Source organism: Nannospalax galili, unplaced genomic scaffold, assembly GCF_000622305.1.
Source record: "Nannospalax galili isolate Female #2095 unplaced genomic scaffold, S.galili_v1.0 scaffold191, whole genome shotgun sequence".
Lineage (NCBI taxonomy): Eukaryota > Metazoa > Chordata > Mammalia > Rodentia > Spalacidae > Nannospalax > Nannospalax galili.
In genome coordinates, this window is record NW_008331484.1 from 5,772,428 (window position 1) to 5,786,494 (window position 14,067).

The 14,067-nt window shown below is 38.7% G+C and overlaps 1 pseudogene; it reads left to right on the forward strand.

Moving 5' to 3' along the window:
• The first annotated feature begins 11,939 nt into the window (after positions 1-11,939).
• LOC103726606 lies at positions 11,940-12,961 on the forward strand (annotated as a pseudogene).
• Positions 12,962-14,067: the final 1,106 nt, after the last annotated feature.

Consider the following 14,067-nt stretch of genomic DNA (forward strand, 5'->3'; position numbering starts at 1 on the left):
AGAGGTACCAAGGATCCAAGTGCAACTGATTATGACTAGTAATAATCAGAGACATAGAGATTAGAGATAAGCACCAACATCTCAGTGTTAGTAGCAAAAACAGTGAGTCTTTCTGCAAGGAGCAATATATTCTAAAATGAAATGGAGATCGTTTTTAAAGGTTAAAAACTCATCCAATTTTATGTCTTATGGGGCTTATACTGAGTTCAATAATATATAACTATATTAATTCAACTGTGAACCTAGAAACTTGCACCCACTTGTGGAAGAGATGTACTTTTGCTCTGGAGTGTGTTATCAAATATGATAATGCTGTAGTGAAAAGCTTCTAATCATGTAGTTATCAAAAATTTTAAAAAGTATGATAAAAAAAAATAATTCCTCAAAGCATAAAAATTTGCTCCTTAATAATTAGTATGAAAAACATTACCATCGAAATCTACCTGATGATTGTATATCCGTTCCATGCTCAGGTGGATCTCAGAAAGTACCTGACTGACTATTAATAATCAGATACATAGAGATTAGAGATGCATGTGCAAACATCCGTTAATACCTTTAAAAGTGAGTTTTTCTGTATGAAAGAGCTTATTTTAATAATGAGCTGGAGATCTCTTTTAAAGGTTAAAGCCTCATTCAATTTTATGTCTTATAGGGCTTATACTGAGTACAATATTGTATAACTGTATTAATTCAACAGCAAGCCTAAACATTTTATAGCCACTTTTGAAAGAATTGTATCTTTGCTCTGGAAACTGTTATTGAGTATATTAAAGCTGTAATGAAACACTTCTTCTAAAATTAAAAAAAAAGAAAAAAAATTCTTTAAAAAAGAAAATGGAAACCTGTGGAGTTGGTAGAAAATCAGAGGGTTCCAGGTTTAGTAGAAAGGGAGAGATGAATGGGCAGAGATTTTTAGAGAGTGAAACTAACCCATATGATATTATGATGGTTGATAAAGTCATTATACATTTGCCTAAAGTCATAAAATGTGCTACACCAAAAGTTAATAAGAATACAAATTGTAGACATAAAGTAATGATGTAACAATATAGGTTCATCAATTGTAACACGCAAGCCACTCTTGGGTAATGTTAGTAGTAGAAGAGTCTAAGCATTATAGGAATAGGGCACATATGCATAATCTCTGTACCTTCCACCAGTTTTTCTGTGAAATTAATTTGTTCCAAGATTGTCTATTAAAATTCCATATTTAGACATAGTATAATTGTTAAATAAAACCGAATTATCAGAGAGCTTAACTGGAATTCTAGAAAGTAGTTGAATTGTCAGACAAGTTAAAAATTCATACTCAATTATATTTTATTTGAAAGAGGTACATATTAAAAATAAAAGTAGCTGGGCTGGAAAGATGGCTCAGCAGTTAAGAGTACTGGCTGTTCTTACAGAGGACCCAATGGCTAACACCTGTCTATAATTCCAGTTTCACAGGATCCAATGCTCTCTTCTGTCTTCTGTGGGCACTGCACACATGGGAAGCTTACATGCAGGCAATACAGTCATACACATAAAATAAAATAAAAATAATAAAATATTTTTAAAAAATAATAAAATTAGGCTGGGCATGATGGCACTTGCCATGAAAGGCAGAGGCAGGTGGATCTCTGTGAGTTTGAGGCCAGCCTGGTCTATATAGTGAGTTCCAGGTCAGCTGGGGCTACAGGGAGACCCTGTCTCAAAGAGACCAATAATAATAATAATAACAGAAATATGTTCAAAATGAAAGGGTGAAAAGAAATATACCATTGATGAAGTGTGGGAGAATGAAGAATGAAGTGTTTCTATCAGTCCTCACATATGTCATGATATTTTACCTCATGTATTAATTTGTTTGGACTGCCATGACAAGGGCCACAAATTAGGTAGGTTAAACAGCAGAAATATTAGTCTAAATGGGCTGAAGGACAAAAATTTAGTATCAGATAGTCAACAGGATTGTTTTCTTCTGAAAGCTGTGAGGGAGAATTCATTCCACACATCTCTCCTGGCATCAAATAAAGTGATTTACATGCAGCATTTATGACAGTGTTCATCACTTTAATTACCATCTTGGTCCAGACACATTCATGATAGAATGTAAGAAGATCTGCATTCCTGTCACCTATCTTGTTCAGCTGTACTCCAAATCCTAATACCAATCACAGTACCTACAACATAGTGATGCCTCATAAAATCTTTTGGGGATGAATACCCAATTTTCCACTTGACAATGCCTCATATTAAATTGTTGATGCTTGAACATATAAATATGCATGTACATACAATATATTCAGCCTGAGGCCTCTACATCCCAAATCCCACTTTTTGAATCCCACTGTTTAAGCCAAAGAAAAATAGTCATCCCCTTAGAAGTTTCCTAACCCATGAGAGAAGGGAAATTTGTGGGAGACAAGCCTATATTGTGGAAGAAGTGGTAACTCTAAGGTAGGTGGCCTGGTAGGTTTGACAAGTAACCCTGAAAACTAAAGCCCTGGGAGCATCAGGTATAATCCATGTGCAAAGCTGTTGTCTTCAAAGCCTATGCCCTTCCACTGGGCTGCACCAGCCTTGACAGCAGCCATCTTCTGGAGTGGCATACTCCCTCTTAATGCTAAGTAAGGGATATTGTTTAATTTAATTTTGAAAACTTAAATAAAATCTGTTTAGAACAAATATATGGAACAATCACATGACGTAAGTTCAGACCTATCTGTTTCTCTAACTTGTTTCCAAGATCTACAACTCAATTGGCAATACCCAGAATTTCAGATGGTCTCTTTTCTGGAAAAGAAGTAAATCAAAAATTAATAATGGATGGGACCAAGAAACTCTGGACAGCGAATTTCATCTGTTGGCCAAACTGCAGAGTGTTAGAAAGACAGCCTTCCTTGGCACTTGGGAAAGTAGCCTAGTAAACAATATGAAAGTGTTTGATGGAGCAGGTGGTATTGCCATGTTTTGGCCTGGAATTGAAGGTTGATACAGAAATGAAAAAAAGAAACAGTCCCTAGATAGAACCAGATAAAGTTATGATATCAAATAGAGATATCTGAAATTAAGATCACTTTTCCTACCAAAGGCAACCATGAAGTGGTAGAGAACTTCTCTTTCTGGCAGTCTCAAATCTCAGAACAAGGCAGACAACTAGACAGACTGGGAATGGTCCATAGTCTGTATTTTCAAGTTAATTTCTAAGAGAGGATGAGCAACCTGCCTTCCTGTGGTAGAGAGTAAAGAGAAAGAAAGTGTTGCAACTCTTGAGAGATCCAATCTGGCACTGAGGCATGCACAGAATATTTAGACATTCTTTAGGGGAAACTCTTTTCTATATTTGTCACAGAAAGAATGGTAAGAAATGACAGAGAAAAAGAATCTTGTAAAAATACAGACATTTCAAAATGAAATGTCTATAGACTCAGTGAAATAGACTCAGTGACTCTTGAGTCTATTTATTCAGGCAGCAAGTCATTCCCAGCTGCCATTTGCATGCTAGATGTATTATAGTCTCTTCCTTCCCCCTTTCCATCTTACCACAATCAGAAAAAAAGTTCTACAACCATAGCTTATCTTGAATGTGCTTTTCTGATAGCACATTGAGTTTCTAGAATCTGTTCTTTGCTCTTATTATGTAAGCAGATCTCCTTTCTTCAAGATTTCTTAGCTGAATTGTTTAACTGGAAAGATAGATCAATAAAAGAAATATGTTTTGCATAAAATGTATTCCTAAAGCAGATATAGAAAGCAGGATGAATTAATCCCAACTAAACCACCCAATAAGATAAGCGGAATCCTTTGCCAAGCCCAGTTCCCGCCCTCATCACCTGCCTCAAAGAGCTTCATCCTGCTCTTCACACTCAGAGAACTCATGCTGCTCTGTGCTTTTCACTGGCCCAGTCTTCACTTTAACTGACACACCTGAGTCTTTTCCAAGCATCCCCTCTTTGCCTTTCTCAGACTTGTCAACTCATCCTAAAAGAATTCTCCTCTTCCTTGTCTTCACCTTTGTCCATCTTTTTCTCTTTCTTTGAGACAGGGATTCATGTAGAACAAACTGGCTTTAAGTTCACTAGATAGCCAAATATGATCCTCCAGTCTTGTCCTCCCAAGTGTTGGGATTACAGCTATGATCCACCTTTTCAGGTTTACATGGTGCTAGGGATCAAATACAGGGCTTTGTGCATGCTAAGCAAGCACTCTACCAACTGAAACATTCCCTGTTCCTTAACCAGAATTTAACACTTTGTGATATGTTCTGATGCATTCATGCAAATTTCTTTTGCAGATTAATCACTAGTACTGGAATTCCTTGCCTACAATTCTATTTTTCCTGAAGTCCATGCACCATTGCTACTGAGCACATTTCATGGTATGCGACATAATATACTCAAAATTTTCTGTTTTCAGGGGTTGAAGTGATGGCTCAGTGGTTAAGAGCACTGGCTGCTCTTACAGAGGATCTATGTTCAAATCCCAGTACCCACATGGCCGTTAACAACCTCCCATTACTCAAGTTCCAGAGGACCTGACACCCTCTTCTTACCTCCATGGGCATTGCAGGACATGGGTACACTTACATGCAGGCAATACAGTCATACACATAAAATAAAAATAATAGATTTTTTTCTATTTTCAGACAGAGGTTTCAGACATTTAATAATGGAAAATTTGAAACAACAATAATTTATGGTCACTGATGTGTTATTTAAATAAGATTGGCTAATGATTTTACATAAATGTTTTCAAATATAGTTCCTCAAATAACTGTCTAAAAATGGCCTAACTCTGTGGAGGCATAAAGAATATAATGTTCTGATGTTTTATTGAGATAAGGCAGTATTTCAGGAAGTACTACACAGTGATTATTTTAAAACTTAAAATAATAAAATAAATTTCTTCTAGAATAAGCCCTTGAATGGAATGTGTTAATGAATCTAACGTATGAACTTTTGTAATAAGTCAGTTCTTACAGCAGTTAGCAGTAGTAATTCTGTTTTATAGAAAACATTAAATCCTTTCCCAAGTGAGCAAATATATTAAATAAAATATAAAATACATGGCAGCTATGAACTGTCTTAACTCCAGTTCCAGGGGAATCCGAAGCCCTCTTCTGACCTCCGCAGCATTGCGCGACATGGGTGCACTCACATACATGCAGACAATACACTCATACACATAAAATAAAAATAATAAATAAAATACTTAAAGGGGGAAGCAGCTGGAGAGATGGCTCAGTGGTTAAAAACACTAGTTGTTTTTACAGAAGACCATAAAGCATTGAGTAGACATAGCTGCTCTCTTTAAAAAAAACTGGCACAGAATTTCTTAATCTTAAATAAGCATTGTAAAAGACATTGCTTGATAGGATCACTTACTACCATTTCCAAAAGTAGTAATTTTTCTTTTTTTTTTTTGCAGGGCTAATACTAAGTTCAATATTGTATAACTATTAATTCAACAATGAACCTAACAATTTTATAGCCACTTTTGAAAGAGCTGTATCTTTGCTCTGGAAACTGTTACTGAGTATGTTAAAGCTGTGATGAAATGCTTTTTCTAAAAAAAATTTTTAATATTTTTTAAAAAGTAGTAATTTTTCAAACATTAATTTAAGAAACAGTGCCTCTCTAGATGCTTTACAATTACATAGCTCCCTCTTTTCCCTTCCTGCTGGTCCCTCTGGCCAAATTATATCAAGACCCAGGAGAAATATACTTTCCTCTTCTCTGCTCTCTAGCTCTCCCCTCTGCACATAGCAGCAGAATTAATTGCTCCCTAAGCTGCAATCCCACTGCATTCCATGCACACCATTTTATAGCTGTTTTTCACTGTCACTATTGTTTTAGGTACCCTCTCTCTCCCATTAGAATGACAGCTCCATGCAGACAAGAACCAGTCCTACATTTAGGCAGTAGACTATCATGAAGAGTAAACCTGGAAAGTTCTCATGGTAGAACAACAGCTGCTTGGCAGAACACATGTACATTCCAAGGATAGTCCTTTACTCAGGGGAAAATATAGCAGTAAATTTGGTCTGTCACTGTAGCTTACAACTGTAAAAAATCCATGCATTAAAATAGAAAGGCAGTCAGTATTATGGTACGGACCTATAATTAGAGTATTTAGGAGGCAGAAGCAGGAGGACTACAAGTTTGAAGTAAGCTTGGGCTGTATAGAAAGAATTTTTCTCAAAATCCAGTAAATAAATAATAAATAAGTCATTCAGTAAATATTTGTTAGAGATCATTGAAAACCCTAATACTGAACTTTAATGCCCCTTACTATAGTTGAATGAAAAAAGAGGAAGATTTTTTGAGTAAGTAAGGACAATACACCTTTTACTAATCTGAATGTTTCAGAGACAGGGCATCTTGCAAGTCCAATCAATGGTGAATTTATGGATATCTCATGCTGAAAGCTTAAAAACTAAAGTATTTCCTGGAAAAAAATGTATTGCTTTGCTTAACACTGGGGTGTTCCTCTCAACTTGGGGCTGCTTCGATGACTTCATGTATCCTTTTGAGGAAGAGGACATTCCAGTTCTCCTAAGTTAAGGAGAAATTGGGTAGTAATGACTATTCTTTAAAATAGCTGAGACAGAGAGGACTTTAAAATGTTCTTATTACAAAGAAATTGTAAGTATTTTGGGTAATAAATATGATGTTTTAAATGCTATGAAAAAGTGCTACGACATGATAAACTTTAGGGTAGACATAACAAATGATGCTGTTTTTTGAATCGATGTCTTTTTCCAAGGATAAGAATCAGCACGTCTTAAAGAACCAGTCAAAAGAACTTGAAAATCGCTAGGACAAAAGGTTTGTTTTTGGACGGGGTGTGTGTGGTCAGGGGGAGGGGATCCTGGAGCCTTTTGATGTTGCAATAGAAAAAAATGATCTGTTTTCAGAAAATTAATATACGAGGTCTTTTTCTTAATGTCATGGGGTTAAGGATTTCTTAAAGTCCCATCCATCTGTATATGTGAGGGGAAAATACCCTGGGGAAGGCAGAAGCAGTTCCTGTAGAAGCTGTCAGATTAGTGGGCTTTGAAAATAACAAGTACAAAGACAACCAGAAGCTGGTGAACTCTTCCAGAGGCTGAACGAGTCACCACCAGCAGCATCATATCAGCAGTTGGGAACTGAGCTAGTAGCTGCCAGATGCTAAAAGCATTTTGGGACTGTAAGCCAGAGAGAAATAGACAAAGTTATTTAATGAAGTAAGCCAGAGGAGGAGAGTCAAGAAAGCCACATTTCCTTATTCTGATGCGCTATTTAAATGGGGTTGCCTTGGAATGGAGTTCTAGACTGGGGAATAAGAATGGCTCTTCTTCTTGTCCCTTGGGGGGTCTCTTCTTAAAGAGACTCCTAAAGGAGAGTACAAATCTTTGAGCTAGTATTTTCATAATCCACCAAACTCTTCTTAAGGTGAAGATGATAGATGATAGATAGATAGATAGATAGATAGATAGATAGATAGATAGATAGATAGATGATAAATTGATGATAGATAGGTAGATGATAGATAGATGATAGATAGATAGTTGATAGATAGATGATAGATAGTTGATAGTTGAATAGAGAATAGATAAATGATAGTTGATAGATAGATGGTAGATAGATAGATAGATAGATAGATAATAGATACATAGATGAATGATAGATGGGATACAGGAACCAGCTGATAGATAGGCACATAGATATAGATAGATAATATTGAATATATATATATATATACACACATGGAAAGAGGGAGGGGGGGAAGGAGGGGGAGAGATAGATTGATAAAGATCTTAAGAGGGGGAGAGATAGATTGAAATTATAAGGAAATTGTTTATGAAATTCTGGAGGCTGAGAAATGCTAGACTCTTTTGTTACCAAACTAAAGACCCAGGAGTTAATGGTAATAGATCTCTTCTGTTTCCAAGTTCACATCTGTGTCCAAGTTCAGGTCTGAAGGCAGAAGAAGATAGACTATCCCAGCTCAAAGAACCTCAGACTGTGAGACTGAATCCTCCTTTTTCCATTGCTTATGTTCTATTTAGGATTTCAATGGAATGGATTGAGGATAATTGATGTTACTAAACCCACAAATTCAAATGTTATTGCTTTCCGTACATACCTTCATTGACACAATCATGGACTTGAGTTCCAGACACCAGAATTTGGTAAACTGCCAGTGATGCATGCTAATGAGAAAGTGGAGTTAAAACAGCAGAAATCATTTCGGATCATAGACAACCTTGACAAGGCCATATTTGATTTCAGTTTTCCTAAATGTCTTTAAGCTGTTTTTTATTTCACATCAAACTTTCCTATGTTCTGCTAGTATCACCTGTTCCTTCATGAATAGTTCATAATAGGAGGAAATTTAGACCCTAAGGACCTACCCAAATATTTGAGTATTAAATTTAAAAGATGTGGAAAGATGTGGGGCTGGAGAGATGGTTCAACAAAGATGACCTGCATTCAGTTCCCAGCACCCACATCTGTAACAAACATCCAGTTCCAGGGACTCTGAACCCTCTTCTGGCCTCCATCAGCATCACATGATGTGGGTGCACTTACATATAAACAGGAAAAATACTCATACACACAAAATAAAAATAAGCAGATGTAGATAATTAAGTGTGTACATATTCAACAGTTAATTGAAGAGTGAATATATACAGTAAATACAGCTTAAGGAAAATGGTGATGGTGGCTTCAGTGAACTGGGACCTATAGGAAAAAAAGGGAGCAGAAGGACTCACATCTCCTTCATGACGGGCTTCATTGCTATCTCCCCCATATGACTAATACTGTTTGGTCCATTGCTGCATAAAACTTTAATGGCAGGGCTGGAGAGATGGTTCAGCAGTTAAGAGCACTGACTGCTCTTGCAGAAGACCCAGGTTCAGTTCCCAGCACCCACATGGCTGCTAACAACGATACCCAGCTCAAGCTCCAGTGGATCTGACGCCCTCTCCTGACCCCCTCGAGTACTGCAAGACAGGGGTGCACTTACAAACATGCAGGCAGCACATTCATATATATGAAATTATAAAATAATTTTAAAAAACTTTAATGGCAGAACAGCAAAGGATGGAATTTGGTTTTGAAACAGTAACAAGAGAATCCTCTGATCCAAATCCCTTCTCCATTAAGTCTTAAAACCTCAAGTGGGGAAGGATTTTCATATGTACAAATCAAATTTATCTTTATGAACTTTCATAATACATTCATTCAGAGATATTTATTTATTGGAAAAATCTCTACTCTGAAAGGTGGTTCAATTAGAAGAACGTTCAGTAGTGGAGACCGCATGAGTGTGTACCGTGGGGATGTTAATTACTTCTCAGGGACCAAATACGTGACAGAAGTTACTTAGAGGAAGAAATGTTTGTTTTAGCTCTGTTTCATGGCCAGGGAGGCATGACAGCTGGGGCTCCTTCTGTGGTGGAAGCTTGCAGAAGGACCTATTCCATCGCCAAAGGATACAGAAGCAGAGAGAATCTGGGCCTGGGACAGGGCTGGTCTATAACGCATTAGCACCTACCTCCAGCCCCCAGCCAAACAACCCCCTTCCTCCTGTTTGGCCCCACATCCTAAAGTTTCTACAGCTTTCAAAAGCCACCCTCAACCAGAAAGTAAGTGTTTGGGCCCATGGGAGCATGTTGAAAACAGATAGCTGACACCCCGAAGTGGCCTATGCCACATGCTTTCTAAGCATTCTTTCACTTTTCTTACCTCTTGATTTCTGTCTTCTCAACCACTTCTGTGTGCTTCCTCTCACTCTTAGTCTGGCCCCCTTTGACTTTTCAGTACCTGTGTCTACATTCCCAGGCAACCCCATGCTGTCCCTCTTTGTTGTAATACCTTTGAGGAAATCTCTTTTCTCTTTTTCAGTGGGTTCTTTCCTGCAAGTGTCCATTTCTTTTTTTTTTTAATATTTTGTTTATTTCTTTTATTTCTTTTATGTGTGTGCATGTATTGCCTGCATGTAGGTAAGTGCACCCGTTTTGTGCAATGTCCATGGAGGACAGAAGAGGCTGTTGAATCCCCTGGAGCTGGAATTACAGAGATTTGTTAGCTGCCATGTTGGTGCTGGGATTCGAACCTGTGTCTTCTGCAAGAAAAAAATTGGTGTTCTTAACCACTGAGCCATCTTTCCAGCCCCCCTAAGTGTCCATTTCTACTTTCCAGTTGTCTGAGGTGCATGCTTCTTCAAGCTCCAGGCCACTGGGAGCTTGTCTTTTAAATCCACCTTAGTTGCATACCCTCACACAGACTTTTTTCCAAATGATGATCTCTTTACTGACGAGGTGCAACGAAGATGGGAAGCCAAGAAAATAAAGATAAAAGCAAAAAGACAAATTAATGACAAGTTTGTTCAATTCTGGTCATGCATTTCAGGGCAGGGAAGTTGGTAATAGGTCACAACATCCAGAAATCATTTTAACAGTAGAATAGCTGTCATGACTGAGGCCAGGCCCTGTCTGTGCCTGGCGCCAGGCCTATGGCACCAATTTATATCCCTGTCTAAGGCCCCTGGCTTCTAATATAAGCACTGATATAGTGTGTGAAGTGACAGCCACAATTAATACCCAAGTTCACCTCTGATCCCAGAAACCAGACTATTGACTAATAACAGTTTTTCCCCCAAAGCTTGAAAATAACCATACTTAATGAATATTATTGATAAAACTCTCACTGTTAGAGACAAAAAAGACATATGAATTGAATGATTTTTAACCTGATGACAATAATTTGAGACAAAAATTAATTTGACTCTTCCCAGAAGTGACTCTATTTATCTTTAAGCTGACAAAGCCCTAGAGAAGAGGAAAAAAATCAGAGCTGTAAGACTATGGATTGTGAATTTTTTATTAATGAATCACTGTTACTCAGTGTGGTTTTGTGTTTCTTAATCTGAAGAGAATTTTGCAGAATAAAGCAAGGACTAAGAAAAAGCTGAGGCTGTAAAGCAGGCATTGTATCAATGGCTGAGCTCCCGGGTGACAGTGGAAAGCAACACTCTGATGACAGAGTCAGATTGTTTTTCCATCAAAATTCCCTTTAATGAGAGTTGTCAATCAAATAAACACCATTTTTAAAGAGTTGTATACTCTCCGAAGAGTTCAGCTTCTCTGGTATTATTCACCTTCTTCATTTGCAGATAACTATCTTGTATATCTATATAAAATTTAATCCTTTAGAATCATATGGAATATATTCCTATATGAAATGAACATTAACAGTATATCACTGGAGTTGGGGAAATATTGAAAATATCAACGTACAGAATGTGTACGTTGTCCATATTAATTCATGTTTGAAAAACAGGTAGTCATAGAGCTAGCACAGCTCAAAGGTACCGTGCAATCTGATGGACCTGAGGATCCTCATGTTATCAGGGCATTGATAATGACTTTTAAGATATAAATAAAAATTATTCAGGCTGCCTGAACCTGACTGCTGCTTATCACCTTCTCAAGATAACATGAGCTTCACCACCCACTCCACCACCCACTCCACCACCCTCTCCACCACCCACTCCACCACCCTCTCCACCACCCTCTCCACCACCTTCTCCACCAACTACCTATTCCTGGACTTTGTCTAGCCAGCCAGCACTGAGACCAGTGCCTATAAAGGCACTGGATGGTGTGGCTTCTGGATGTCCATATCCCACTCCATGAGTGTTTAGGGGTGGCTCAGGGTACCACCCACTCCACCACCCTCTCCACCACCCACTCCACCACCCTCTCCACCACCCTCTCCACCACCTTCTCCACCAACTACCTATTCCTGGACTTTGTCTAGCCAGCCAGCACTGAGACCAGTGCCTATAAAGGCACTGGATGGTGTGGCTTCTGGATGTCCATATCCCACTCCATGAGTGTTTAGGGGTGGCTCAGGGTTTGAGAGCCTGGAGGAAATGAATAAATCCAGATAAAGGAGATGACGCAAGTCCTGAATGCCTGCCTGGCCACCTACCTGGACAGGGTAAGAAGCCTGGAAACTGAGAGCAGGAGACTGGAGTGCAAAATCAGAAAACATCTGGAAAAGAAGGGATCCCTAGGGATCAGAGACTGGGAGTCCTTCAAGGACACTGAAGACCTGAGGGTCAGACCTTTGCAAACTCTGTAGACAACATCTGCATCATCCAGCAGATCAACAACGCTCACCTTGCTGCCGATAACTTTATGGTAAGTTATGGGACAGAACTGGCCATATACAAGTCTGTGGAGAATGGCATTCATGAACTCCGAAATTGAACACACCAATTATCAGCTGGAGATAGAATTTGAAGCTCTGAAGGAGGAGCGCCTGTTCATGAAGAACCATAAAGAGAATTTAGGGCCTCAGCAAGATTATGATGAATATCTAGGCCCAGTATGAAGGACTGACTGAGAGCTCAAAAGAGCCGGTCCCAGTATGAAGGACTGACTGAGAGCTCAAAAGAGCCGGTCCCAGTATGAAGGACTGACTGAGAGCTCAAAAGAGCCGGTCCCAGCAGATTGAAGAGCGCACCACAGTGGTCACCAGTCAGTCTGAAGCGATCAGAGATGCCAAGACAGTGATCATGGAGCTGAAACATACCTTCCAAGCCTTGAAGATAATCTGGACTGCACGAGAAATTAAAAGGCCAACTTGTAGAATAACCTGAGGATTGTGGTTGTCTACAACAACATGCAGCTGGAGCAGCTCAACCAGAGCCTGCTCCAGCTAGAATCAGAGCTGGCATAGACACAGGCAGACTAGCAGCACCAGGCCCAAGAGTACCAGACCTGGCTGAACATCAAGGTCAAGCTGGAGGCCAAGTTTGCCACCTACCTGCACTTGCTGGAAGAGGACTTCAGTCTCAATAATGCCCTGGACAGAACAACTCTGTGCAAACTATCCAAAAGGCAACTAACCCTGGGAATGTGGATGACAAAGTGGTGTCTAAGACCAATGACACCACTGTTCTGAGGCACTGAAGAGAAGCAGGGTACCTCTGGGAACTAGGGGACCAGTAAAAGTTCTGAGATCACTGGGGAAACTGCACAACTCTCAACTTGCTCTCAACATGATTTCCAACATTCACGTCCTTTTTCAAATTCTCCTTTCTTAATTTATTAATAGCCTTAGAAGACAGTTGCACATACCACTCCTCAAAGTTGGAGATTCATTTCTTGCTTTTTCATGGCTACTCTGTTGTTGTGGACAATTCATGGGATTTGACAACAGTTTCAAGGTGTCTCTTGAAAGAGAGGCGCTAACCTTCCTTTGGACTCAGAAAAGGAAACAACTAACTCAGACCATAAACTGAAAATAGTTGTGATGAAGGAATTATCTTACACTGTCCCTCAGCAAAATTTAATCTAAGCCTCAATGATTAATAAAGTTTAACTGAAAAATTAACTATAAAATCATAGTGGGAGTTTGGTTCCAAGACCCCTTGCAGTTACCAACACTTACAGACGCCTAGCCCTCATATAATAGGGAAAACTACTCACACATAATTTATGCCTGTCCTCACATATATTTTAAATCATGTTAGATTACTTATACTACCTAATTCAATACAGCTGTTATACAAGTAACGACTATACTGTATTAACTAGAGAATAATAAAATAATAAAGTCTGTTAATGTTCAGTAGAATCACATTCTTTTATTCAAATATTTTAATCTGAGGTTGGTGGAAATACATAGACAGTAAACCCACAGATACAGAAACGTCGATATAAATAAAGGAATCACAATAAAGAAAAATTTTAAAGTCAGATGCTGTCAGTTCTCCTGAAAGTCATTGCTATCCCCCTCTGCTCCCTTTCCCCTCCTTTTCCCTGCCTTATACTCTTATCTCTTCTCCTTTTATCATACACTACAATAACCCTCATCCTGTCCCTCTTACCTAGCATCCAGAGGAAACAAGGAATCAGCATAACAGTCTCTCAGAATTACCTGTCAATAGACATGTCGCTTCCACTGTTTGGTCAAACACCTTTTTCTTCTTTGTGCAAACCTTTTCCATCAGTCTTTCTCTATATTTTACCTTTGCACAAGCAATTGTCCTGTTAGGGTGATTTCCTAACCTCCA